The sequence below is a fragment of the Abrus precatorius genome, unplaced genomic scaffold (assembly GCF_003935025.1).
Source record: "Abrus precatorius isolate BTA unplaced genomic scaffold, Abrus_2018 Scaffold8, whole genome shotgun sequence".
NCBI lineage: Eukaryota > Viridiplantae > Streptophyta > Magnoliopsida > Fabales > Fabaceae > Abrus > Abrus precatorius.
Genome location: NW_020874428.1, coordinates 39133252 through 39139990, shown reverse-complemented (window position 1 = coordinate 39139990; position 6739 = coordinate 39133252).

Genomic DNA, 6739 nt, shown 5'->3' with positions numbered 1-6739 from the left:
TGCCCCAATTACGCCCACGTTCTCCAAAGCAAGTAATTAAACTGAACCTCAAAACACTCAAATACAAGAGTATAAGAAAAGCCAAATACAAGCTTAAAGTGTTTCTGACTGGAATGCCTTGATACCATGGACTTAAGGTTCATTATATAGCCTTGTTCACCCACTCCCTTGTTCATCCCAGGCGATGTGGGACTTCTTATAACATACCTTGAACAACGTGATACTTTCAAGATGTACTATTTTCATCAACCCTAACAATCTCTACCATGATTAAAATAAACACATCTTCCATTTTCATTGCCTACACCAGCAATCATTGTCTATACTGATAATCATACTCCACCATAAAGAGTATACTTACTTGGAATTAAACCACTCCAAGAATTTTCTTTCACCGCACACCCTGGATCAATGCCAACCAATGCCTGTGTACACTTATCGCACATCCTACATTAATGTTAGCCAACACTTGTGTACAATTACCACACACCTTACATCAATTTTAACCAACGCCTGTGTACAATTGTGGATCCACTAGCAGTGACTCATCCTTTTCTATGGCAACACAGATATACAATGAGGATACTCAACTCATCTTTTACAAAAGATCCCTTCATCAAATTTCTCTATGTTACATTTGACAACACTTGCAAAGAACATTGTAACTTTAGCAACCAAGGATGATTCTCAATGACAAGGAATTAATCTTTTTTGATGTGGAGGATCAGACTAGGCTACAACCACATAACATACTAAGAATATCCTACCAAACCATAGGCTCTTATACCACTGTTAGGTGAAGAAGAAAAGAAACATCACCTTTATGCCTTGAAAATTATCCTTTTAACAGAGAAATAAGACAAAAACAACTACACAATAATATAACGTGGAAACACAAATAATCAGAGAAAAAATCATGTTCGTTGTCTAATGACAACCGAAGAATAACACTGTGAAAATTTTTATAACACATAGACTACTCTCCCTTGCCTCAATTACACCCATGCTCTCCAAAGCAAGTAATTAAATTGAACCTCACAACCTCTAATACAAAAGTATAAAAAAAGTAAAATACAAGCTTAAAGTGTTTCTGACTGGGGTTCTTTGATATCATAGACTTAGGTCCATTATATAGCCTTGTTCACCCACTCCCTTGTTCATCTCAGGCGATGTATGTAACACCCCAAAAATCATCTCCTTTCCTATATATATATATATATATATATATATATATATATATATATATCCAAATTTTAAAATTTGACTTGCCTTAATTATTTCTCTTTGATATTCACTTACATCTTGATATAGTTAAAACCATTTGTATCTAAAATTCTGTTGAATTAACATCACGTAAAGCTCTTCATGATATTTTCTTACTTATTCTGAATTTCAATGGTAATTATATTTATGTGCACACTTAGGTTAACATGCAACCAAATTTTCTCCCTTTCACAAAGAGTACAATCTCGGTGATCAATCATAGATGACATGAAAGGGAAGTGGGTTGCCATTTTAAAGAACCATGTCCCAAATTGTTGAATTGCTTTACAAAACCATTACTAAATCTTTCCCTTCACACACATAAATCGCGTAATACAGCAATGAAATTTCCAATTCTCATTTTATCCCTGCATGGCACAAATTCATGTGGCCTTCCTTCCATACAGCATGTGTACTGCATTTACTCATCGTCCTCAATTTTGCTAAGTGTTGGCTCTGCAAGGACATAAAGGCATGTTAGGAGGATGGGACGTAATTCCTAATCATAATCTTGGCAAAGTGAGATGCAAATCTCCTAATACATGCACCCTCCACCCACGCTTAAAACGTGTCCCTCTCTCATTTTGCTGACTGCCATCTAAACCTTTTAATCTGGGTTTGAAATGACCACACCCTTGCACCCTTCTCTCTTAATGAAAACATAGCAGCCTCACTAATCATTATGCTAACAAAGTGGCATTGGAAAATCAAAATATAGCTCCCTATGGTCTCGTCAATTTGGTGCCCACTCCACCACATGTAACACCCTACTGAATTTAGTTTATGCTTAAGTCATAATTACTAAATACAATAGTTGCATTACATTAATTAAAAATTTTGTTTATTCCATTCCTTCATTTCATATTGATTTTTGTAGTAAATTATCGGATGTATAAAGGAGCGAAATGTTATAAAAACAAAAATAAAAGAAAATCAAATATGGAAATAACCTGGATAAACATAGTAATTAATTTAATTCATACATTTTACAGAAAGGTAACCAGATACATATATGTATATATGACACCATGTTATTTACATACAGTCAGGAATACATATAAAGACCACTACATACAAAAAGATCAGTGGCCCATGTCATCAAAGTGGAGTCCTAACAAGATTTCATAGGACAATTTAGAACTAAGATTAGTGTCCTACAACTACTTTCATGGCCCAGTAAACTATCCTACCAAAAGAGGGCCATATTGTACAAAGTTAACTACTCCACCAACTGCTCAGACAGAAAACCATTGGCCATAGTAGGCCCAGCAGCAGTATAGTCATCAGGTCCAAGAGAGGATGATGATGAGTCTGTAGCTTTTGATGGGTCACTTTCAGATTCAAGCGGATCTCCGGGGATCACCCGCAAAGGCGGAGAAAATATAGGTTCTGTATAATCTATAGGAGCAGGATGTGTTGCAGACAGTGAAAATGCAAAATATGGAGTAGTAGGGTCGAATGCAAGATGAAAAAGAGGTACAAATAAATCCTAAAATGACACGATCCAACTATATAAAGAGAGTCAAAGGTAGGATCATAGTGTAGCTGCATATCGGGAACTCAATGTAGATCACTGTTGTTGCGTCCATCATGTAGATCTAAGAATGAAATGGAAACTAAGTAGGGTGAGAAATTCTAAAAATTCTCAGTAGGGCTGTGTGTAGTGTGACATCGCTTTCATTCTTAGTTGCTTCAGTTTTTATTTTTAAAAAAAAGGGTTGTTAAACCAATAAGGAAATATTTTAATTATGATTACTGAAAACATGGCTCGAAACAAAGTAAATTTTGTCTAACATTTGCAATACACAGGATCATAATGATTATGATACACATATACCAAAAATTAAATAAATAATTAAAGGACTCAACATGAATCATACAAGTGACATAACAATACTTAAAGTTGTAATTGAAAGCAACATTGAAATGAGTTAATATTAATTAAAATAATTTCAATCACATAATAAGGTACTTAATTCTCATATATGTTTCTATCCTTGGTCCCCTGGGAGTTCTTAGTCATAAGACTCCTGGGTAATAGTCTGCTTATCAGGATTGAGCTCGTTCTTATACAGGATTTGTCAGGTTTACTTTCCCCAACGCTCCCACTGACTTATTCTCCTTAAATTTTTATCCGGGACTGGCCCAAGTGATATAGGACTTTCTTATAACTTTCAATCATCTTAAACTTTCATAACTTTTATATTGTATCTCACATATCTTTTTGAAATTTTACAATTTATCCATAATTCTTACAAAATATGTGTAGCATAACAGATCATATTTGCTTTCCCATAAATAGTGCCAACTCACAATTAGACATTCACAAATATCATAGCAAATAAATAAATAAGTAAATAATTAAATGAAACCTTACAATTCATGATCCTTTCCTTAAAAGGATAAATTTTTTCTTATTTTATTTTTACTATGTTTATTGCTATATGACTTCAATAGACCTAAATTTTTTATATGTTGAAGCCCTATTTGTCTATTTTCTAACCTAATTGGTCCCCTTCAGTTTTGACAAGTATAACTCAAGATTTTTGCTTTCTACTATGACTTGTCCTATGATTAGCCAAAACAGCACTCAAAATGTTAAAATCCACCAAAATTTGAATTCCAAGTGTATGACTGTGAATTCATGTCATTTTAAAGTTAAGAAATCAAATTTAATATAAAAAAGTTTCATTTCATTTGGTTAAATAGAATTCAAGTTATAAGCTTCTAAAGTTGGTTATTATAGGTTGCTCTGTTTTTTACTCAATAGTACTAGGGGTAACTCAGAAAAATTCTGGGAACTAGTCAAAATGAATTGGACTGTGAAATTTTTATGGTATAAACTAATATATCTTAGATTTTTGAAAAAATTTGTTTCACCTCAATCCAAGTTATGAGGAACGAGTTATGTCTTACACAAGCTTACCTGCCCAAAATCAAAATCTGAAACTTAACCCAACCTTCAAAAATTCATAACTAATTCTATAATAATCCAATTGCTTAATAATTTATATGTATAGAAATATATGGATGTCTAGTTTAAGTTAAAAATATTCTAATAATATTTAAATCGTAATTGGTTGACATAGTGTATTTGTACAAAAACCCAAGAAAATTCTGTTCAAACTTGCTATTTTGTTTCTCTTCTTTGTTTTTCTACTTGATCTACCTTCAAACTAACCCAAACCACCATTAACCCAACAATACATCATAAAAAAAACAGCACATATATCATGTATTAAAGATTTAAAACATAAAATAGATAGACACACAGATCCATATAAGCATATCAACATAGATAGAACCCTACCTCCTTTGAGCACCAATTTGATTCCAAAGATGTTTCTAAGTTGCAAGTGTAGGTGAGCTTGAGAGAAAAGCTTATGGAGGTAAGAAAAGGAGAAATATAGAGAAGAGAATGAGGGAGAGAAGTGATCAATTTTATAAAGAGATGAGGGAAAGCAAAATATCCAAGTGGCCATGATGAATGGAGTTACTTGACAAATTTTGATTGGTTCATAAATTTTGTGGTCTCAAATGAGCCACAAGGTGGATTATGAACCATTGGATCAAGGTGTGGTAGATGGCTTCCCCACCTTTAAATCTAGGGCAAATAATATTATTTCATTCTCGTAATTTAAATTACTGAAACTATACCAGTCTCTCTCCTAAGAGGAAATTCTACTATAAATTTTTAATTCTAGTCTACCTAATTAACATAGATTTGAATTCTAATAAATATTCAATTAATCTCTTATTAACCTTATTCATGTAAATTAATCGAGAAAATTAATTAATAGCATAAAACAGACATTAAAAATTTTGGACGTTACACCACACTCTTAGAGATTCCCACTATTGAGAAGAACAAACTAAAAGAAAGTTGGATTTAATGTCTCTTACATGCAATCAAGGAGTAAAGTGTATGCCAATAAGAGGGACAACTTTTGGTTTCTTATTTTAAAAATACCCTAGTCGTAAAGTCTTAACCTTTTTCTCCCCTTTCACATTTCCAAATCCTTACATATCCCATTTTCTTTGTTTTGCTTCTCCAAGGATTGCATAAAGGGCTACACCAAGCTAAATCGAGATTCTCCATGCCTCAATATTTCTTTTCCTGCCATAAGGTTCTTGTGAGAATAAAATGTGTGAAATTTTGCTGCATGTTTGGCTGAGTTCTTCTTGCATGTTTCATTGAGTCTTTGTTGTATGTCTAGCTGTATCCTTGTCGTATGTTTAGTTAAATCCTTGTTGCATGCAATTAAATGAAACTGCCCCCATTGAAGAAAGGAAGGAGAGTGAGTAATAAAACGTGATGTGTGGACATATGAACTAGTGCTAAATAGAACTCGAATAACCTTATAATTTTAATTCCTGCATGAAAAAAGGTACTGCGTGATATGCTTCCTACAATATAGGGAGATACTAAGTGACCGAGTGAGATAATGGATGAAAATGGTAAATGTTTTCTATGGCATTGTAAGTAAGAATTTTCTACAATTAAAGTAATAAATATGAAGTCCTTTTACGCAATCTCTGTTAGTGGTTATATGAGTATGGTTTATTTTGTGAAATGTGTGCATGATGTAAATAGGAAATTTCCTTGTGTTGTATTTGTTCCGTATGGTGAATGAACCGAAGTTTTGTTATGCATGATCGAGATTATTATGCTGGGCGATTTGAATATTTAATTGGGATAAGTTGAGATTTAATTTTTGAAATTGAGTAGAGAATATAGCAGAGTAATTTAGCACAAAGGAATACACTTAATGATGAGACTAACATAAAAAGAACTAGAGTCTGAGAGTTGAAACCCAACAATAATTCCTGAACTTAACGTACAAAGTAGGTGATAGTGTGAGATTAACGATTGGATAGAATGTACAATAAATACACTTTAAGATCGTAAGCGAAAAACCTTATAACGAGACAAATTAAGGCTGCATTATACTGATAGATATCCCTAAAATCATGAAAAAAAAGGAGAATAGGGATTTAACAAACATCCTAACCACAAGTAATCATACCTTATTCGCTACTTAATCTAATATTGCTCATAGTATAGTAGTGAGGTGAATGGTAAGATTTTGAACTCAAAAGGCCTTAGAAAACGCAGACCCCTAAATGAATAACCCAACATGATTCAACTTTAGACTAATAAATTGACAATTAGGAAATGAATAAACAATCCATCTACGCACAGTATATAACCAGTAAATATTTCCCAATAAATTAGAACTCCTTTAATCCAAGATCCATAAAGTTAAAGGAGTTAATAAAATGTGGAACAATGAAATAGGACTTGACTTTGAATAACTTCATGTGTAAACTGATTTTGGTGTACTGGGAGTATTAGTAATTAAAGCCTACAAGAACAAGGTAATGGGGTTAATTACAAACTATGGTACTATCATGCATCATACTTATAAAAGAGGAGATGACTTAAGGCTACAGTTGGCATAGCTGTGGAACTCTT